Here is a 23537-nt window from a genome sequence, read left to right on the forward strand (position 1 = left end):
GCATCTTCTTGCCGTTAACAATGAATTGGTGCCGCAACTGTGTTTTTAGCACGTAAACGCCCACAAAAATGCGTGATTTTGGAGCCTTAATGTGTTGCGCTTGGAATCGCCGGGCTTCCAATGCAGAAAAGCGCCCCAATTATCGGTCGTGTCGCCATACAACATGGTGTACTTGTCTGCTATTGGAAATGATAATATTAGTACATATGCCAGGGGTGGTCACGTGGTGCTGTGCAAGGAATAGATGGAGGAGAGGGGGCTGGGAATGGACTTTATATCTGCCAGTTCCCCCCCCACATGCTGATACATGAGCCGTGTGTCAGGAAGGCCGGGCACTGTGTATGTTTCGGTGTCTGCCACTCTGTGACTCACACACACCCTTCACTATTACTCACCTGGCCAGGTGAACCCCATATCGTCATTCCAGGGCGGTGCCATCCCCTCTTATTGGCTGAACTTTGTTTGACTGAGATCGCCACCAGCCAATCACCGTCTTCTGTGTGAACTTGTACCCAATAACCAGTGAGTCCCAGAAGCACAGCGAGAAAGCAGATTGAGCGACATTCGCCTTGGCCAATCAGGTTACTCAGGGCGGGGACGACGCGGCGAGAGACCCGGGGATTGATTACTGTACCGACCAATAAGAGCGGTAGGACGGGGGCGGCGCTGGGGTAGGGGCGTCTCCTCATTGGTCGGGCGGGGGGTGTCGCTGTCAGCAGGCTCGGGGTTGAGGGTTTAGTTGTCGGAGTGAGTCCGGAGCGCAGTCACAGGATACCGCCACCTCCTCCAGCGCCTGGCACCTAGGGGTAAGAGGACCTGTCCCGCCTCCTCCTAGGCTGGGGCTCACTGGGTACCATGTGGACGGAATGGGCGCTTGTAGTGGGGGGAGGAACTGGCATTGTCTCATCGCTCATTGTTTCTTATGTCAGGATTGTGGCTGCAGCTGGTGTGTAAAGGATGTCCATACACCACATAATCTGTACGATCTCCTTTTAGACTTACCAAATGATATGGGGACAAACATAACTATTCAATTGGTCAGCTAAAGGAGATTGTACAATCAGATCGGATAGTGTAGGGTCAGCCTTTACTATCTTGTAGGGTGTTGGTCTTGTAGTGTTCCTAGTGGAGAACAATGGTCTGCTGGTCTAGTCATGGAGATCAGATTGGAGGAAATGTTTGTCTCATTTGTGTTTGTTCACCTTGGCCGGACAATTGGAGGGACAAGGGATTGTGTAGGTAGACCGATGTCTGGAGGTTGGATGGGTGGACCAGTCCCCATGTGTGGTAATGTCTGCTGAGACTTAGAACTTCTGTCTATTGTCTCTGAGGTGTTCTCACTGGAGGGACGTATGTTGGATGAGTTTCTAGTGTTCCCTATATGTTCTAGATTACACTTTCTCAACCAGGGTTTCTCCAGACTCTTAAATATAAGTAAACAACTCATGGCACCCTTGGAAACCTTGTTGCCTTCTATTTGATGGCACCTGCATGGTTCCAGGGCCAATGCCACTTGGAAGAGCCAGTTGTAGGACGCCATGAGCTTTATAGCGGTCTCTAAGGTTGATGTTCTCACCACCAACGTGAGGGGCGTTCTCACCCCTTGACCACCAACGTGAGGTGCGTTCTCTCTTCCCCCACCCCTTGACCACCAACGTGAGGTGCGTTCTCTCTTCCCCCACCCCTTGACCACCAAAGTGAGGTGCGTTCTCTCTTCCCCCACCCCTTGACCACCAAAGTGAGGTGCGTTCTCTCTTCCCCCACCCCTTGACCACCAAAGTGAGGTGCGTTCTCTCTTCCCCCACCCCTTGACCACCAAAGTGAGGTGCGTTCTCTCTTCCCCCACCCCTTGACCACCAAAGTGAGGTGCGTTCTCTCTTCCCCCACCCCTTGATCACCAAAGTGAGGTGCGTTCTCTCTTCCCCCACCCCTTGACCACCAAAGTGAGGTGCGTTCTCTCTTCCCCCCCCCACCCCTTGACCACCAACGTGAGGAGCGTTCTCTCTTCCCCCCCCACCCCTTGACCACCAATGTGAGGAGCGTTCTCTCTCTCCCCCCCCCCACCCCTTGACCACCAACGTGAGGAGCGTTCTCTCTCTCCCCCCCCCCACCCCTTGACCACCAACGTGAGGAGCGTTCTCTCTCCCCCCCCCCCCCCACCCCTTGACCACCAACGTGAGGAGCGTTCTCTCCCCCCCCCCCCACCCCTTGACCACCAACGTGAGGAGCGTTCTCTCTCCCCCCCCCCCCACCCCTTGACCACCAACGTGAGGAGCGTTCTCTCTCCCCCCCCCCCCCACCCCTTGACCACCAACGTGAGGAGCGTTCTCTCTCCCCCCCCCCACCCCTTGACCACCAACGTGAGGAGCGTTCTCTCTCCCCCCCCCACCCCTTGACCACCAACGTGAGGAGCGTTCTCTCTCCCCCCCCCCCACCCCTTGACCACCAACGTGAGGAGCGTTCTCTCTCCCCCCCCCCCCCCCTTGACCACCAACGTGAGGAGCGTTCTCTCTCCCCCCCCCCCCCCTTGACCACCAACGTGAGGAGCGTTCTCTCTCCCCCCCCCACCCCTTGACCACCAACGTGAGGAGCGTTCTCTCTCCCCCCCCACCCCTTGACCACCAACGTGAGGAGCGTTCTCTCTTCCCCCCCCCCACCCCCACCCCTTGACCACCAACGTGAGGAGCGTTCTCTCTCCCCCCCCCCCCCCACCCCTTGACCACCAACGTGAGGAGCGTTCTCTCTCCCCCCCCCCCCACCCCTTGACCACCAACGTGAGGAGCGTTCTCTCTTCCCCCCCACCCCTTGACCACCAACGTGAGGAGCGTTCTCTCTTCCCCCCCCCCCACCTTGACCACCAACGTGAGGTGCGTTCTCTCTCCCCCCCCCCCACCCCACCCCTTGACCACCAACGTGAGGAGCGTTCTCTCTTCCCCCCCCACCCCTTGACCACCAACGTGAGGAGCGTTCTCCCCCTGACCACCAACGGCACAAGGGGAACCTTCTACCCACAGAAAGAGGTGGGTTTTTTATTCCCACTGAACATGACCCGTATGAAGGGCATTCTTCCCATTGACCCCCAATGTGAGGGACATTTTTGCTACCTGACCACCATCGTATGGGGAATGTTCTTCCTGCTTACTGTACGGGGGGGGGTGCTCTCTCTGCTAACCGTACGGGGAGGGTGCTCTTCCTGCTAACCGCAACGGGGGGGAGGGGGGCAACAGCATTCTTCCTGCTAACTGCCACGATATGGGGGACATTCTTCCTATAGACTTTGTGATGGCTCAACTAGACCTTTCAGTGGTTCCTCTGGGGTAAACAAGTTGAGAGGCTGCCCTAGGTCCAATCTAAAGTTCTTCTGGTTTTATGTGTTGAGATTAAATCTTTCTGGCTTTGAGATGTGACTTTTTCGCTTCTGGATTCTATATAATCTTGTTTAATCTGACCTGGAGTTTTGTGACTTTCAGGTTTGCCCTGAATCTTGCCTACTCTCCAGTACTACATTTGTATATCAATTTATTTGTGGGCGGCACAGTGGTGTAGTGGGTAGCACTCTTGCCTAGCAGTAAGAAGGGTCGCTGGTTCGAATCCCAACCACGACACTACCTGCCTGGAGTTTGTATGTTCTCCCTGTGCCTGCGTGGGTTTCCTCCGGGTACTCCGGTTTCCTCCCACACTCCAAAGACATGCTGGTAGGTTAATTGGCTCCTGTCTAAATTGTCCCTAGTATGTATGAATGTGAGTTAGGGACCTTAGATTGTAAGCTCCTTGAGGGTAGGGACTGATGTGAATGTACAATGTATATGTAAAGTGTTGCGTAAATTGACGGCGCTATATAAGTACCTGAAATAAATAAAAATAAAATTTGTCTCTTGGGGAATCTGAACTTGAAATCTGGCAGCATAGTTCCATAACTTTATGTTGGAAGTAGATTTTACGGGAGCGGTCATTATGTGTTGCAAGCCTGGAGTCTAAACTTGTCCAATGTCCCAGAGTATTGCAGGTTACCTGTAGCTGGTATGGGACGTCTGCTGAACATGAACCTCATTGTATTTGCTTTTTATTTACACCATTGTTGGTTTCTCTTTGTGGTGTGGGGTTTTTTTTATATCGTGCTGAGATCAGATCTCACTGGGTTATTACACTTTGCATTGCCTTCATACATATAACCCTGTGTGTCGTAAGGCAAGCGTCATCTCTACTCTTCCTAGCATGATCTCATCGTGGGCTGGCATTGCTTCCTTTATCATCTCCTCCTACCTGTGGTCCTTGTGGTTTGCTGTGGAACTTCACAAGAGATGCAATCCATGTACTATTTTTATTTTTATGAGCTTCTGTTGGTTTTTATATTATCATTTAATTTTTTTTATTTATATTTTTTTTTTTTCAATAATGCGCTTCTGTTGGAATATATTAAAAAAGTTATGCATTTCTGTTGGATTGATGATAGATTAATATTTTTATTTTTTCACTATAACAGAGAACTGTCAACACAGACTTATTTACAAATTTTTTTTTAGCATCACACTTTTGCGAACTGTTAAACTAATGTCTGGATGTGCTGTGTCAACATCAGGTGTATGCTGGCTTCTCTAACCCCCCCCCCCCCCCCCGGCTGCTGTCATTGGAACGGGAAGAGCGCATCCTCCTTTGTCCTGTGCATTGGTGAACTTTGTACGCTGCATCGGAATAGGTCCTCTGCCCACCGGCCAGCCGCCACTAATGGGAATATTCTTTAAAGTAACAGGCTTTTATTGAGCTGGACAATGGGCGCTTGTGTGGGTGAAATTCTGCCTTTTGTCATTAGTAAGCACATGATTTAGGTCGCTGTCTGACTTGGCGCAGTGTTTTTGTTTCAGCGTGATGGAGAGGTATTTGTAGACACATGGCCGGTCACCGTTATGAAGGGAAAGGGATCAGGGTGGCTTAGGGTCCAACCATGGCTAGTGAAAATATTGGTAATGAGCTGGCGTAGGGTTTATTAATCCTGAAAGTGGTTGATATGCATTTCTGACAAGTGCCATTCATACCCTTGGCGCTCAGCTTCGCCTTGTACTATGGGCTGAACTAGACTTGTGGCATTGATCGACAACCCGGAAGCCTTTGTTACTGAGAGTGCAATTGGTGACACCAAGCGACTTACCATGAGTGATGCTTTTGGTAACATCTGAAGCTAATGTCATTCAAACCCACTCTATTGTCTGAAATGAAACTGACATGCAGCTTTGAAATCATGCAATTTCAAGTAATCGCACAATTTCAAAGCCTGATTAGGTGTGAACTAGGGCTTAAGCATTGCTCCAGTCAAAAATAACAAGCTAAAGTTAAATTTATGCCTTAAAGCCCATCTCCGGTCACTTTTTTTTTTTTTTTTTTTTTTTTTTTTGAGCTGTGCCCGCACTGCATGGGTCAACTGCTTATATAATTTTCTTGGGGTCAAGCAGAGAGTTTTTATACTCCCCCTGATCTGCCAATCCTCCTGAAAACCATGCCCCCCCCAGTCCAACAGTTCCTGTCTATGGAGCGTGCTCACCTCAGAAACAGTCTATTTTCAAGACTGCTGGCGAGAGGGGGGTTTTGGGGGTAGCAAACTGACTAATGTATGGGCTTCCTTACGTTGGCCTTCAGGTTTAAGATGTTAGAGAGATTAGATAATTTAGTTGCATATAAAAAAAATTCTCATTGCTCATCAAGGAACCCTTTGAACCTTGGTTGAGAGACTTCCCTAGACAATCTGTCCAGCTGTTTTGGCCCCATGGATCTACCGTTTTGCTGGTATTCACCTGTAGTCCATTCCAGTAGATGTGGAGTGGCAGTTATGCAACCTTCTGACCAGAGCTCTGTTATTTTTGTACAATTTACAAATATTTATGTTGGTTGTAGATTTGCTGACCTTTCAATTAGTTCTCCAGATACCTACAAAACCTTCTGACTTGATTGATGCCTGATTAAACACATGAAGTGTGTATTTCCTAATTTGTGCCCCTTACCAAAATTCCACAGCAGTCATCTGTCCTTGAATTTGGGCTCCTCAGTTGTTTTTTTGTTCTACAATATGGAGTATACATAAGAGGAACATGACAGTAGCTTCTACAAATGGAAGTAATGGAGAACGCTTGTGGGGAAATGTTATCAGTGGAGCTCTTAAGATGGAAGAATACAACGTGATTTTACTTGCCAGCAATCACCCAGGACTGAAATATTTTAGGTTTGGGTGGAGTTGACCTTGGATAATTTTTACCTGGATTGCTTTTGGGTCCTTGATGATTTTGAGAACTAACCTTTTGAGTATTTTGGTATCGGTTGAAGTTCTGCTATTGTATGGCCGCAGAAATAATATATAAATAAAGGCACCATTCTCCCCACTGACCCCAACCATAGGCCATTATTCCCGCCACTAAGGCCCAACGATGGGGCTCTCTTCTTGCCACTGAGGCCCAACAACATTTTCTACTCCCAATGGCCACAGTCCAGCCACCCTAAAGTCAGTCTGAAAGACAGTAAACTGGCACGTTGTTAGTTTGGAGACCCCTAGTATTAAGGAACCAGGTCTCAGGTGCATGTTTAGACCTGAAGTTTTCTGTGCTAGAAAAGTTCTCATGTCTCAGCAAAGGCACACCATAACAATTGTTTTCTGTGTGCCCTGTTCACACTACAACAGAGTATAGACTGCATCTATGCTGAAGTCTGAATTTTCATCTGGGCCCAATAGGGGTAACAGGCGTGGTCTTTATTTATTTATTTTTTTTATATACATTTTTGATCCATTAGAATGCTTTTAGGTACTTGAGTGTCTCTTGGCATACAGGTTCATCTTGTCATTTAGGCTAGGTTGGCACTTGTATGTTAATATTGAATGTTGACCCTTTTGAAATCCAGTAGAGCAAGAAAACACGTTGTCATGTAAAGCACATCAGAAAGAGAGAAGAAAGCAATGCATATCCAAGTCACACTGCAACATCCAATACAATATACTACATTGAGAGTGCTTAGGTGGAAACCCAGCCTAATGTGCGAAGCTGCTTCTTGTCCATGCACGCCTAAAATATATCATTGCTACACCAGCCATTTTGTAATTTTGTTTATCTTTCCACTTCAATATGCAGTCAGCGTTGACAAAAACATTCTCTTCCTTTATAACCACAATAGCCATGTAGGGAAAACATCATCCCTGCCCTCCCCCGAAATGTCATTCCTTGCTTTCTCAGCTGTTTTTCTTTTATTACAACTCTGGGACAGATTGTCGCACACTGCCTTAGGGTGAGGAATTCAGAACTTGAAGGACCTGTCTTTGTATCTACAAAGTACAAGCAGGCAAGAATCTCCAAAGATAAATACAGACGTTTTAGCAAATATATGACTGGTCTACAGTAAATGTTCTTCCAATGAAGTGGTGTTTTTTCTCTTTTAAATATGTACTAAACTGGGAATGTGCAGGGGGGGGGGGGGGGAGAATCACCACAGGTGAAGGACACCTGATAAAACCCAACTGTGCACACCATTGTTCTAATCTATACCTCCCCTTTTTTTTTTGATTGGATTTTGAAAAGGATCCACGATGTTTGTTGCTGCACATTTTAAGAGGAGCAACAAATATTGATTTGATTAAAATTGAGGTCAGAAGATTTGCATTTTTTTCCCTCTGCTGGTAATGTGGAAATAATTTTAATCTCAGCCACAGAATTTAATAACTGTCTGTAAGATAGAAGTGTACCATGGCTGGTTCATAGCAAATGAAGAAAGTTTGCTTTTGAGAAAGGTAACTTTTTCAGTTATTGGTATATCCTGGTTGTTCACTGACTTGGGTCTTGTGGAGCCCAAAGGCGGCTTCCTATGCCTAGAGGAGCCCAAAGGCAAGATCTCTTCACACAAGTTTGTGGGTTCATGTGAGTGTCTTGAGGGGCCCAAAGGCAATTTCCTTTGTCTAGAGGAGCCCAAAGTCGAGATCTGTTGACATGATTTCATGTGAGGATCTTGAGGGACCCAAGGGCGACTTCCTATGCCTAGAACACAAAGGTGAGAGCGCTTCACACATGGTCAGGGATTCACACTGAGGGTATAGCCTTTTGTGATATATTGTAGATATATCCTTTCCGCTGTAGGAGGAGAAGCCTTAAAGGAGTTGTAAAGGCAGAAGGTTCATCTTAATGCATTCTATGACTTTGCTCCAGTGCCCCCATAGGAAGCTGCTGACTGTGGGGGCACTTGATAGGAGGGAGGGGCCAGGAGGAGCAAAGAGGGACCCGAGAAGAGGAGGATCCTGGCTGCTCTGTGCAAAACCAACTGCACAGGGTAGGTAAGTATAACATGTTTCTTTGCTCTCCTTACTATCCTCCTTGCTGGCGAGTTGTCATCAGTCTGACCTTTTTAATCGGTACTAAATCCGCTGTGGGTCCCTGAAGCACTTGCGATAACGTATAAGGCTTACCAATAGTTTGGCCTTCTTTATGAACAGGCCTGATCATGTCACTTTGTGTGGAATCTCCACCTTATCCGCTACTTTTGTTTTGCGTGTGCCTTCTTTGGCCTTTTGGGCTTGTTAAACTACAATGTGTGTTTTATCATTTTATATGTAGTATTTGGCCTTTCGGTTTCCAAAAAAAACAAAAAACCATGTGTGGTGTTGGTACCCTTTTCTCTAAAATTTCCTTGTAAAATAGCTGGAATCTGGCCGCTTAGAGCAACTTTATTTGTCCCCCTGAAGTGTATGTGGCATACCGGTCACCCCCTTTCCAGTGGGTTGGCCTGCTTAGTTGCTTACAGAGCTCTAGCGGTGCAGGAGTTAACAGTTCCAGCTTGCCATATCTCATCCATGTGAGAAATTTCTGGTGTCCTCCCTAGTTTAGTCATGGGAAGGTTTCTGACTACAAAGAGCAATCAGACAAGGGCAGGGCCAGGGGTGAGGCTCAGACGCTACCAGGTTGGAGCAGAGTTGTAGGAAAGTAAAGGCAACTTGGGTGTTGCTGGCTTGAGGAAGGCTTGGCCTGCTGGATGAGTAGCCTGTAATCGCTGAGTATTTTACCTGGAAGGTACAGACTGTGCAAACACTATGATGAGCGGGTTCTGTTGACACATGTCTCTCACCTGATGGGGTCAGTCTGCTGCTTAGTGGTTTCTGTGGATGGGTGCCAGGATCTGCTCTACCCCCTTGGTAGAGCAGATTAGACGTCTGTCAGTTGGCTTTCATTTATAGCATTTGCAGGTTAACAGTTTCATTTAAAGGGAACCTTTCCACTGGAGTGTAATAGTGATCCTTTTGGCTTTACTGCTTGAATCGCAGCAGAAAAAAATTTTGAAGTTTACATCTGCCATTGTAGCTGTCCACTTTCCAGGTAAAAAAAATAACCTGGAAATCTGATGTTGAGCATTTGGAAGTGCTTCAGATCTTGTGATGGGGGCTTAAAGAGGAAGTAAACCCTGATGGGTTTACTTCCTCTGTTTCCCTGGAAAGGTAAAGCATAATGGGCTACTATGCGTCGCATAGTAACCCATTATGTGTCACTTACCTGTCACAGGAGCCTGCGATGCCACTGCTGTCCCTTCTTCCATGAAGCATCCATCTTCTTTCTGGGTATCGCGGCTCCGGCGCTGTGATTGGCCGGAGCCGCAATGTCACTCCCGTGCATGCGCGCTAGTGCCGCCACTAACGGCATGATCACCGTTAGAAACGGCACGCTCAGTGCACCTATGTGCCGTAGACATCGGTGCCTGTCTTTTGGAAATATCTCCTAAACCGTGTAGGTTTAGGAGATATTTCTTGCACCTACAGGTAAGCCTTAAACTAGGCTTACCTGTAGGTAAAAGTGGTCTGTAAGAATTTACAACCACTTTAAACTGGCCTTACTCCAGTATCTTTTAATATTTGAATGGACTTTCCCGCATAAAACCACATATGCTGTTTAGAAGTAGGGCTGCAACTAACGATTATTTTCATAATCGATTAGTTGGCCGATTATTGTTTCGATTAATCGATTAATCGGTTAATAACCTTAAAAAAAGTGTGGTGTATCATTTAGTTAATATGTAAAGTTTAAAAAAAGGCAATTTCTTCCTAAATATCTTTATACGCAGGGGTAAATATAAATAACCAACTATACGGTTAGGGAGTAAAATCTTTAAACCTCTCTGAGAATAATAGACAGAAGAGATATACTCTATATACTATTAGAGGTTGAATCTGGACTCAGATCAATTTTTTTTATTTAAAGAAAAAAAAATTCTAGACTGTTTTGCAGATTTTCAAACAGAACTGTAATATTACATGCTTTTCTGCAGCTTCTCCATTGAAGTATATTGAACCAAAAAAGCACAGTTTTGCATTGAAAAAGGTCCTTGACCCTTTCCAAATACACAGCAGCTGAAAAAAGCATAGATGTGAACGTTACATGAACTGTAGTGCATTTCTGCAAAAAGCACCAAAAAACACATGGATGGGAACCAGGCCTAAAGACATTTAGTAACATAATGGAGTTAAAAAAAAAAAAAATAGTTTTTTTACTGTGCAACCGTGAAAGTAATATTTACAGTAGAGATTATTTGCTCTTTTTGTACTATATAGGGCTAATTTTAGCTTTTTTAACCCCATTATGTTACTGGCCGATTAATCGATTATGAAAATAGTAATCGATTAATTACATAATCGATTAGTTGTCGATGAATCGATTAGTTGTTTCAGCCCTATTTAGAAGTTCCATTGTTTTGATGTAAATCTCCATCTTGCTCCTTTTTTTTAAATGTTCTCATCGATGCGGTCGAAATGAATGTCAGTTTGACCCAACTAACCATTACAAAATCAAATGCATGTTCTTAAAACAAACTTCAAACAGAATTTTCTACTAGTGTACAGCCAGCTTTTAGACAGTTGTCTCTGGAAGAGGTGTCCCCATTGGAATATTCCCCCTCCTTGTTCTGGGGATAACTCCTAAAAAAGTTTGTGTTTTTTTTTTTTTTTTTTTTTCCATTGATTTCAAATAAAGGGGTACATTTTTCAAATGAGGACACAAATGGCAATAAAAATAGGGATGCACTGATATATCGGATGAAAATAGGGTTATCAGTGTTTTGCTGATGAGGGAGGGGGGAAGTGCCGATAATGGCATGCTGTGTCCCCATTGACTTCAATGCAAAACTCCAGCCACATTATACAAAAAAAATTAAAACTCTTTCGGTTGCATCCTGAATTTTCAGTTTTGGTCCAGAATTTTCAGTTCAGTGCACCCTTAATAAAAACCTGACGGAGGTTGAACCTTCCCCCAAAAAAATGTTTTGCTAGAGATGCACCATACAGCAGTATTTGCTGCTCTGGTAGTTATTTGTATATGCCATTACAATGGTTCTTTTTTGAATCCGTGTCATTCGTGTATAGAGTACAATCAGTTTAGTCTGCGTTATTGTGCCATTCAATCAACCTGTTGGTTATCTCTAGCATTTTCAAAAATTTGCCACAGTCAAATTTGTACCCTCACCTGTCAATATTGCTTGCATTGGAGTTGGTTGAGCCATTCATATAGACCAGCTTTCGCAACTACTACAGCACCCTGGTGTGCCACCTGAGGTCGTCAGGGATGACACTCTTCATCTGGTATATTTGCACAGCACATCATGTATTTCCATGGTGCAGGTGGGCTGGCTACCGGCGCTGTGGAAATGCTTGGTGCTAATCCAGGGTGGGTGATATTCAGGGCAGCCCCAGCACCCGTAAGAGGATGGAAGTCTACCTCCTTTTAGGAATATTCCCCCCCCCCCCCCCGCCCATTTCTGTGCTGCCACATCTGCACTATTGTGAAGACCAGAAGGTAGGACTCTCTCTCTTGTAAAAATGTTGGAGGCAACTGAGAACTCTGAAAGGGAGTGGGTAGGAGGGACTGAGGACTCTGGTGTGAAAGGGAGTGGGTAGGAGGGACTGAGGACTCTGGTGTGAAGGGGAGTGGGTAGGAGGGACGGAGGACTCTGGTGTGAAGGGGAGTGGGTAGGAGGGACGGAGGACTCTGGTGTGAAGGGGAGTGGGTAGGAGGGACTGAGGACTCTGGTGTGAAGGGGAGTGGGTAGGAGGGACGGAGGACTCTGGTGTGAAAGGGAGTGGGTAGGAGGGACGGAGGACTCTGGTGTGAAGGGGAGTGGGTAGGAGGGACGGAGGACTCTGGTGTGAAGGGGAGTGGGTAGGAGGGACGGAGGACTCTGGTGTGAAAGGGAGTGGGTAGGAGGGACGGAGGACTCTGGTGTGAAGGGGAGTGGGTAGGAGGGACGGAGGACTCTGGTGTGAAGGGGAGTGGGTAGGAGGGACGGAGGACTCTGGTGTGAAGGGGAGTGGGTAGGAGGGACGGAGGACTCTGGTGTGAAGGGGAGTGGGTAGGAGGGACGGAGGACTCTGGTGTGAAGGGGAGTGGGTAGGAGGGACGGAGGACTCTGGTGTGAAGGGGAGTGGGTAGGAGGGACGGAGGACTCTGGTGTGAAGGGGAGTGGGTAGGAGGGACGGAGGACTCTGGTGTGAAGGGGAGTGGGTAGGAGGGACTGAGGACTCTGGTGTGAAAGGGAGTGGGTAGGAGGGACTGAGGACTCTGGTGTGAAGGGGAGTGGGTAGGAGGGACTGAGGACTCTGGTGTGAAAGGGGGGGGGGTGTTAAGGATTCTGGTCAGTGGGGGACCCTATTTTAAACTGGGGTACCTCAAGATTTTGCATGCTTTTAATGGGTGCTATAACTGATGAAAGCTGAGCAATGCTGATTTAGACAGGGCACACAATGAGGCATAGTTGAAACTCCCTACAGAAATAATTGTGGTCTCTGAAAATGGGAGACACTGGGGTAAAGCCACTTGGAGGGATAATAAAAACTGTACAAGAGACAAGCTGTATTGGAAAACAAAGCGTTTGGGTTTAAAATGCTTAAAGCATGTTTTTTGACTTAACTGGCATGTCTGGTCATTGACGACACATTGTATGATCACATATGTTTGGATATAACAAAACCGGCAGCCCGGATGATGTAAAGCCATATTGCAGACTTATTGTTTAGCTGTTTACACAGCCTCTTGTATGCAAAGGCTCCACATTTGGCAGATGCCGCTTCCCAAGGCAATTGCAGTGTAGTTGTACCGGCTATTTTTGGCACCACCATCCTGCCAGTTGGAATCTTTTTCTTTTTTTTTTTTTTTTGTTTTTTTTTTTTTTTTTTTGTTTTGCTTTTCAAACAAATGGAAATTCTTTTCCTGGCAGCTTGTGATGCATCTGAAATCTGATTTCATTGTGTTCAGCAAGATGGACTTCCTACATGTTTAACCCCTTTCTGGGCTGAGCCGGAGGCAGTCTAGCGAAGAACCATTAACTGCAACACACCAGTGCAGGGTCTAATGAAAATATGAAGGCTGTTCTTTAGTACTGGTAACCAGTGTGTGGCTGGCCTGAAAAAAGTGTGTTTTTTTTTGTATCCCCCCCCCCCCCTCCTCGATTCAAGCCGACAGTGCGACACCAAGGAGGGAGTAAGGTCACCCAGGGGCAAAGATGAGCCAGAATTGCTCTTGCTTGACTAGTTCTTTCCCTGGCATGTGTTGGGACTAGTTGAAACCTTTTTTTGACCTCCTGATTTAGCACTTTGGGTACATTTATGTAACCGTTGGCTAAAGTTTTTTTTTTTTATTTACTTCTGTTCTTCTTTGCAAAGACACTATCCCTTTTGGATAAGGTGTCAGTGTCCCTTTACACTCTTCTATTCAAGCTCCAGCATGAGCTGAACTGTCCGTGTACAGTTATCTGTGTTTTTGTAACAGCGTGGCAAGAGCTGTTATACTAAACTGACTATTCTTACTCAATCAGTAGTCCGTTTTACATAAAGTGGCATGCTTGCCACATGCATAGGTTAGTTGATTGGCTGCCCATTCTAATTCATGTGATCAGATGTGTAAAGCAGCTGTCGTCATGGTGTATACCGGACATTCTTTAACACCATTTTGATACCTATCCAGTTCTAGTTTACTTTCCAGTCCTGGTATGGTGGCTCTGAGACATAAACTTTCAACAAGGCTTTTTCTTCTTTCTAGCGATTTATAGCAGTGGGGTTAAGAGGCCAGTATACTTGTACTGAGCTTCTTTCAGCCAAGTAACACAATACCCACAACACGATGGTGATGACTATTTCAGCAATGTTGGTGTGCTGGAGAACTTCTTTTGTAAGCTAACCGTCCCTTTTTTGTCATAGACTGTGTGACTTTTCGGTGTGAAATCTTTTCTGTTGCTCAGCTGTAAAGATCATAGATGGAATCCAATGACTGGACATAATGTCTTTTTAACTGCTCCTAGTATTGTCTGTATCGGTGCTGACCGTGGGCTGCGCTCCCTCCAGCTGGCTGCGAGATGCTGTAATGACTAGAATTGATGAACCAGCTTCACAGCTCCGAGACATGTATTTGAGGTTTTTGGGTCAGATCCAGCCATGCCTATTGTAGAGTAAATATCTTAAATCAAAGAACCCATAAAGTTTTACTGCTGTCAGTCTTGCACGTTAATTTTGTAGAACATCTCCTGAATGCAAGGCAACTTTGCAGTTCTGCATTTCTCATTATTTTCCCAGATTATATTTTAACATTTAAAGCAACCAGACCTGAGACTCTCCGAGGACATTTGGGTAGGACCGTTGCATCTTAAATGATCCTGTGCCATGCAACCATACCTGTGTGCTTTTAATGCAGTGTTCCTCAAATGTTGGTCTATGGGTCACTGATGGTACACTGTCGGGTGATCCCATGCTATTTTCTAGGGGAGCTCTTGACAATAGCTGTGAGTTTTGGGAGCCGTGACCCCACCCACAGGTTCCCATGGCCCAACCCGTTGTCGGCTCTCCCTTTCTCTGCAGCAGCTTACTGACACAGGTAAGCTGGAGCTGCAGGTTCTTCCTCTTGTATTCTGACAGCACTAAGGCTAGCCATAGACAGAGTGAATTTATTTCCAGCAAGCAGTTAATTGATTCCCCCATCAAAACCAGGATTGTTTTTTAAAAATTATTTTTATTCAATTTTTCCATGTTATACATCAACAGTGTTGATGGGAGGGGGTGAATCCCTCCCATGGAGCCATTGCGTTCTCCCGGTAATCGCATGTAAAAATCCGACAGGCTGGCTGTACTCAAGTTAATCGATTGAGGCCAGCATACTTGTACCGACCTAACACTCCCCAAAGATACCCCTTCATCTTTTCGAATAATCCTTAGTCTTGTTCGATCAGCTTGGGTACATTCAGCCTGCCCATACAAATTCAGGAATCGGCCAAGATTCTAACTATGGCCAGCTTTAGCAACTCTCTTGCAGTTAGCAGCATGTTAACCTTCTGCAGGCCGTTGGGCTGCTTTTGGGCCCATCCGATAGACAGCCCAACTGAAGAAGAACAAATGGCACGCTGTCTGACGTTTTCTGCTGAATCAGCTGAAATATGAGCCTTGGATGGCCCTGTAGGCACCAACCAGCTCGACAAACCTACCCTTAAGAATTTTCTGCCCATCTCCTTCAATTTTCAAGCTGGCCATGGATGGATCAAAATTCAGCGGGTTCAGTAAGGACTGACCAAATTTTAATTCATCTATGGCTGTTTCGGTTTTAAGAGAAGTCAATCTAAAGATTGACTTCTCCAGAGGCGGCTTGTTGGAAAATGTTTTACTTGGATCAACACTGCGGCCAATCATATTTATACTATATCTGTCGCTATAAGTTTTGTAATTATTTATAATTTTGAGTGTTCATCTTTCTTCTGATGAGAAGCAGACAAGTTTTTGTCTTGCAAATTTTAGGAAGTAAGCAAATGTTGTTACTCAAGTGTGTTTATACAGGGCAGGTGTTGATACAGGATCCGCACACCTGTCAGACCAGCAGTGTTAAATGTAGGCTCTTATGCTGGCTATACACCATATGAAAAACCAGCTGAACCCATTTTCGAAAAATGAACGTTCGGCCGTGAGCGCAAACGATAGTGCCATCGTGTAATGACCGATAAATCGTTCAGTGGACATGCCTGAAAAACGTCTAAATGACCAAATTTAGTCAGAGCTACAGCATTTCTCTGTGGAGAGAAGATAACCTTCCAAAAGAGCAACCATCCCTGCAGCACTCCAACAATCAGGCCTGTATGGTAGAGTGGCCAGACGGAAGCCACCCCTAAGTAAAAGGCACATGTCGGTCCATCCTGGAGTTTGCCAAAAGGCACCTGAAGGACTCAGACCATGAGAAACAAAATTCTCTGGTCTGATGAAACAAAGTTTGAACTCTTTGGCCTGAATTGCAAGCATCATGTCTGGGGGAAACAAGGCACCACTTCTCACCTGGCCAATACAATCCCTACAATGAAGGATGGTGGTGGCAGCATCTTGCTGTGGGGATATTTTTTTAGCGGCCGGAACTGGGAGCCTGGTCAGGATTGAGGGAAAGATGAATGCAGAAACATACAGAGACATCCTTGATGAAAACCTGCTCCAGAGCACTCTGCACCTCAGGCTGGGGCAAAGGTTCATCTTCCAACAGGACAACGACCCTAAGCACACAGCCAAGATGACAAAGGCGTGGCTACGGGACACATCTGTGAATGTCCTTGAGTGGCCCAGATTGCAAAGATTTCAAACTTTTTTTTCACATTGTCATTATGGGGTATTGTTTGTACAATTTTGAGGAAAATTAATTGAATCTATAACTGTAACATAACAAAATGTGGAAAGTGAAGTGCTGTGAATACTTTCCGGATGCACTGTACTTGGCTGTGCACAAGGGGAGGTCCACCATTGGGCATTTTGTGCATTACAATAAGTATGGGTGTGTTTGTTTTTTGTTCCCTTCCCCCTCGCCTCCCTATAGAACCTTTTAAGCCCTGTAAACATGGGCCGAATGTAAGGAGACATCGGCCGGTTAAAAAAAAAAAAATCAGCTGACATTCGGCCCGTGTGTATGTTGGCCGGTCGTTTGGCCCAGCTTCTGTCAGATGAGCATGCTGGAAAACCAGCAGCCGACTGACTCTCGATCAACACTTTCAGCCAATGGCAGAGAGCGCTGATCGGAGTGTTCGGGGGGGGGGGGCGGGGTGCTTATCCCCCGGGGGGGTGGGCCCCCCTGTCAGAACACACCACTTCAGCGGGGGGGAGATCACTGCACTAACTTTGCATAGTGAATGAAAAAAACTCCTCTGTTTACCAGGCTAAAGAGTGAAGGGGAATAGTATAGACTGTCACATGGATGACAGCTTGGAGTCTGCTGGGGCTGCTGACATCAGATCAAAGATGGCGGCACCCAGCACCTATCTCAGGCCTTTTGGAGAACTACAAGGGAAGCTTCTACAGGAAAATAATGTGCATAAAAAGTCAGATTCACATATAAGCTTATGGGAATTTTTTTTTTAAATGGATGGTCTGGTAACAGGGTCTCTTCAAAGCTGAATTCCAGGTATGGCTTTTATAGCATAGTTACATTAGTCCAGCTTGAACTAGTGTATGTATGTGCCATACCCCTACTATACTATTTGCTACTATAGCGCTTACTGCTATTTTTCAGGTCCTGTCACGCTCACTTGGAATGGGCACCATTCACAGAATGCAGGAGACAAAACAATTGACTGCACTCTAAGGATAAGGAAAATTTGCTTTATTGGTATAAAAACGTCCAACATGAAAAACAATCGCGGTTACAAATTTGTGTAACGCGTCAACCATGCTCCCCTCTGTGCTGTTACCTCGATGACTTTTCATGTTGGATATTTTTATACCAATAAAGCAATTTTCCTTATCCTTGGAGTGCGGTCAATCGTTTTATCTCCTGCATCAGTTACCCAGATCAGACTGGACCTGCACCTGATCACTAAGGAAGGCATTACCATCACCTGGAGCGGTGTTACTCCCTGTTTGTTGTTTACCATTCACAGAATGTCTTGCAAATTTTCTCAATGAATACAAGGCCTTCTCTGGATGATGTGGAGATTGTGGCATAACCAGTCTGCTTGTCTGCCTCATCCAATCATAGAATACCTTTTGTTCATTGAGGAAATTGCATGCCATTCTGTCAATGGTGCTCATGCCAAGCTAGCGCTGTGGTTACTATGTAGAGGGGCAACTGCTTGGCACGGGACCTGGCAGTTGATCACTGTAGCATTGGTGAATACTACAGTGGTTTCCAGCTTCCACAGGTATGTCGTATACATATTTTATATCTGTCCAGGCTGGACCAATGCAATAAAATTATACCTGGAGTTCAGTTCTAAGGTGTCTGTAGATTTATTGGCAGGATTTATCATTTGTGGTCTATGGAACAACACCTGGCAGCCCTAAACAAGCATTCTTGCTGAACAAAATGACTGGGCAGTCTAGAAAACCTTGCTTAATCCTACCCAATTCTGGGACCGGTACTGCCCACACATTGCTGTACATAGAACTCCTTTTTAGGTGTTTAATAAGAGTGTGAGGTGGGCCAGTTACATCCATGTGTTCTATAATGTATTTGATGGCCTATACGTTTGCTTGGCATCTTCGTATACACCCTGGCTTTCCATGCTGTCCCAGCTATGTCTGCTCAGTTTACACTGGTGCTGGTAGATGAAGGTCACAAGAAGGGCGGACTTGATTATTCTGAATGTGTGAAACTGCACCAAAGGCATTTTTCGTCTCCTTCCTTGTCCCCGTAACCCTCCAGTGACTCCTAAATTGTTAGGAAAATCCATTATCACTTATGTATACACCCTTGACTGAAGGACAGTTGAGATGGCCTTTTATTAAAATGGAATATTCAGATTTATTTTTCAAAGTTCTCTGGAGTGTATCGGAACTTTTTTGTCTAGTTGGCGTTTTTCATTTAATAACAGAACTGTAATACACTGCAGTCAGCCGTCTTCCAGCTTGTGATGGCCAAGAGTGGAAAGCAGTTGATTTGATGTGCCGTAGTGTCTGGTTGAAAAGACACAAAAGCATCTTCATCAAATGGAGAATCTCCATATATTCAATCCCATACCCACAGATGATGCAGAGGAAGGCCAAAAAGGCGCCTGATGAAGCTTGGTCCAATTTCCTCCAGCAGGGAAAAAGCAGGGGTGACACCAAATGTGTGTACAATGGGTCCTACAGACACACAGAGGCTTATTTTTGCTGTGTGGCAGAGTATGACTCTCAATGTGACCTACTTACCAATGTCCTCTGCCTCCTGCTCCTGCATTTTTAATGCATACCCCTGGGAGAATCTGTAAATATTGGGGGTGCCCAAACCTTATGGATATGTTCCTCATCCAGAATAGTAAGGCCATGCGCCTCCTAGGATTTTTTTTTTTTTTTTTTGTGTGTGTGTCATGAGTTACAGGTGTATTCGTTGAAGTATAAAGGACCAAAAACCTTGGAGCTGGTTCACATGTAAGCGGGTTGGTTGCGGTGCGAATTTTAAAGGGGTCATGAGCAATTTCAGTATCAAATTCGCAACTGAACCGCTGAATGGAAACCACACCATACTCTGCATCAAAACGGGACCCGCATCTGTGAATCCAGCCTAAAGTATGTGATGGGCAGCAAGTAGAATGTTCCAGCATCACCATCAGCAGATGTGTTCCTGGGTCACCAGATCAGACAAAGGGTTGGTAGGGTGAATATGTACCCAACACTTAAAGCGAAGTACATATAAAGCTTGTTTGGCTGTACTTCTCTTATGAATAACAGGAGTGCAGTCCCTTCTGCGCCCCTGTGACCCGTTTTCAGCGGGCTGAAGTCAGAGCCAGTCTATGCTCGGGCAAGATTGTGACAAGGCGGGGAACAGATGCTGCATCCACCTAGGCAAGTATGATTTGGGGGGGGGGGGGAGGATTCTCAACACCTGGATGAAAAACTGATTTAGGCCTCATTCATGCAAGCACTGAAGACTGTACGCCATGAATTGGTCGTTTGTGACTGAAACCGCCAGATGTGGCAGGCAGACAGCCCATGTAGGTGTACAGGGATGGCTACACTGATGCAAGCACTCGTCCTAACTTACTGCTCTAAATCGTGTGCATTTGGGGTCTCTCGCCTACATGCTTGCTAAATTAGGATGCGTGGCTACTTTTCTTGCAGCCACTGCGCCTCCATAGAATTGCATGGACTAATGGCAGCTCCAGCCATATAAATAACTGATTTTTTTTTAAAGTGTTTTGGCACACATGTAAATGAGGCCTTAGAGCTTTGGCTATTCTACTTTTATGCATCTCAAGGTCTTAGCCTCGGTTCACACCAGAGGCGGCACGACTTGCAGGTCGCCTCACTGAGGCGACCTGCACACGACTGCCCGGGTGACTTGCAAAACGACTTCTGTATAGAAGTCTATGCAAGTCGCCCCCAAAGTCGTACAGGAACCTTTTTCTAAGTTGGAGCGACTTGCGTCGCTCCGATTAGAATGGTTCCATTGTACTGAACGGGACGCTACTTGTCAGGCGACCTAGGTCGCCTGACAAGTCGTCCTAGTGTGAACCGAGCCTTACATAATTTTGTTTTTTGCTATACCTTTTTATAAGTCTTGTAAATCTGTCCTTGGAAGATCAACATTCTCCTGCTCTTCTAATTATGTGTAAAGTGCTGATAAATGAAGTTTTGTGCTCCGAATTTTCCATTCCCCCCCCCCCCCCCCTTTTTTTTTTTTTTTTTTTTTTGTTGCTAGCAAAGGAACCCCCCCAGGCCATGTACAGGCTGCACCCATCTCTCGCATTGTTTTGGTTTCTAGTAATCCGCAGGAAGAAAGACAGAAATCCCCCCACGGTGGACCTGTTCTCTGACTCTGCTCACATTCCTGGCATTCTGGCAGTTGGGGCCGTCCTCTACCCTCGAGTGTCAACAAGCAGGTCAGCCCAGCCTGCAAATCGCACCTCTGTGCTAACTGGGCCGTGCCCCAGTGCTGTTTTGTTACTAAACACAGCTACTATGACCGCTATCACACACTATACTTAAAGGGGAATACCACCCTAAAATGAGTCTTTCAGCTTTCGCCAAATGCTGGAGAGTTGATTTTTAATCCAAAGTGATTTTGTACTGGCATGCTAAACCACAAGCAAAGGCAGCTTTCATTAGATGGCCAGTTAAGGCATTGCTGCATACCTCCATAATTGGCCCTCCAAATGAGGTAGTGCATGAGGTCACTGCCCTGCTTTTTTACCTTGTTCAGTTGGAGACAGTGTAAGCACAAAACAGATCTTCAACTGGAGTCCAAACGTTTTTTTTTTTTAATAAAGTATGATCCCATCACAAACGAGAGTGCAACATTTGGAAGTAACGCAAGGACCCTTTGTCAGGCATGTGATGACACCACATGTCTGACGAAGGGGTCTTGCATGACTTTGAAGCGTTGCACTCTCGTTTGATGTGATCATACTTCAATTAAAACTGTTTGGACTCCAGTTGAAAATCTGTGTGCTGGCAAAGATTTACACTGTCATGCATGATCAGTCTTCCCAGCTGGTGATTGCAGCAGCACCCAGTATCTTGGACCCTTTTCCAAGAAAGTGTGTGATGGGTATATGGATGGTTCACCAATCGGGTAATGCTTTGCATTCAATCATAAGATGGAAAGTATTCTCTGAATGGCGCCCATGCCAACCACATGTGTTTTTAGAATGCAGCTGATCAGCAAGGGGGGCAGTACCATGTTGAGATCACTAGATTAGCAGTGTCTGCTTCATTAAATTCCAGCCTCCAGGGGCATTGGTCAGCTATATATAGGGGTATGTATGTATATATGTAACTGTGTATACATTCGTCCATACCAGGAATCCTTTTAAAGTGGTTGTAACCACCTGCAAGACAAAGACGTAATGAGCTAGTATGCATCGCAGTGAAGGGAAATCTCCACAATGGACTATGAAAAGGGGTTATAACCCTCCCCTACTCTATTGGGGGGGGGGGGGGGGGGGGGAGTTTTGCCTATAGTTTAAGAGAACAATACCTATGCTGTCGGTGTTTGTAAACCTAAGTGTTTTCCATTGAGCAACCTCTGCATGGGAACAGTTGTCTTAACAGAACAGTGGTTATCGCACACAGAAATTTTACAGCATGTTGGAAATTCCCAGATGCTTCTTTTGCCACCAAAGAGTTGCGATAATTTTTAGGGTTGCACCTATACTAGCATGATGGCTGTTACCAAGCATTTGCGCAAGTACTTGTTGAACATCCCAACGGCCGTCTTGGTACACCCTGCACTCGGCCGCAGTAAGCCAGCAATGGACATCTTGTTACACCCAACCCATATAGTTTGGGCTGGGTATAACAAGATGTCCGCTGCTGCTTACTGCAGCCGAGTGCAAGGTGTACCAAGATGGACGTTGCAACATATAGCATTATGCCAGACCAGCAATTGCCAATAAGTGCCGGCTATCAGTGCCTCCTCATCAGTGCTGCATATTGGTGCCACCTATCAGTGCTGCAGTGCATATCACTGCCACCCATCAGTTCAGTGCCGCCTCATTAGCACACGTCCGTGAAGGTGAAAGTACTTATCTACAAAATTTTTGACAGAAACTAAAACTTATTTTTTGCTAAAAAAAAAACCCAGCAGTTATTAAATATATATATATTTATTTAGGTACAGTGTAGCATGACTACACAGTCCGCAACTGTCATTTTTAAAGCGTGACAGCACTGAAGATTGGAAGGGGGTGAAAGTGCCCAGTATTGAGGTAGTTAAATAAACAGTGGACACCGCGCTTGTAATTTGTCTTTGAAAACTGTCAAAGTTGGTTTTGGGGAGTACATTGTTAAAGTGGTATTGGGACGACCCTAATAATTTTGTTATGCAGATGGTGTGGCTCTACATCTGGTTGAGATTTAAAATGATGGCACATCTTGGCAGTGTGAAGCAGGGGCAAATATCGCTTTGCCTGTCATGAGCTCTACAAGTCCATCGTCTGATATGGAAGAATCAGCCCAGGTGATATAAGATGACCGTTCTTGTTGGGACGACTTTTCAAATCGTGCCGCCTTCCTGGGCTTTTCACATAGCAATTAGAAGATCTGGGCGGTAGACGCTGTGGGGATGATGCATGGGAAAGTGCGCATTCATCAGACTGGCCGTCTCTAGAACGTGTTCAACCAGAGAGATCACATTTTCAGACTTGTCAATTCAAGTATGATCCGCTGGCTGTAAGCAAGAAAAGAAATGAGAGAGGGCTCTTTTTCTGCTGAGCAGCAACTTTTAGAAACGAGCTGCAAGGCTTTGATAAACGATTTAAAGGCTGATCTTCCTAAGTATTGGGGCGAAGTTCGACCTCCTTAGACTGGCTACATCATATACTGAGCGTTGTTTGGTTTTTATTTTAAAGGGATAGTCTTCCCAGTATTGAACCAGAGATTGGCTGTGCACAAATTTTTGAGTGAATGTTTGTACAAAAATTCTCAGTACATTTGATAACTTGATGAAGGAATTTTGTTTGCCTTTAACATTCAATTGTGGAATTAATGGACTTTCCAAATGAAAACCATTCACTATATTAAATTTTAAAAAATTAAATAAATTGCATCCGACTCCTTCGTGTTTTCTCGTCACTGCAGTCAAACTAATGTTCGTTTGACCACCCACTAA

General features: G+C 45.6%; 1 protein-coding gene across 1 annotated transcript in view; it reads left to right on the forward strand.

Moving 5' to 3' along the window:
- Positions 1-674: 674 nt before the first annotated feature.
- JUP (junction plakoglobin) overlaps positions 675-23537 on the forward strand; it is a 99060-nt gene continuing 76197 nt past the window's right edge. The window contains exon 1 of the mRNA XM_073607907.1: positions 675-806. The gene's annotated coding sequence lies outside the window, so the exon portion shown is untranslated. The remainder of the gene's footprint in view (positions 807-23537) is intronic.

This window comes from Aquarana catesbeiana, linkage group LG12 (assembly GCF_042186555.1).
Source record: "Aquarana catesbeiana isolate 2022-GZ linkage group LG12, ASM4218655v1, whole genome shotgun sequence".
Lineage (NCBI taxonomy): Eukaryota > Metazoa > Chordata > Amphibia > Anura > Ranidae > Aquarana > Aquarana catesbeiana.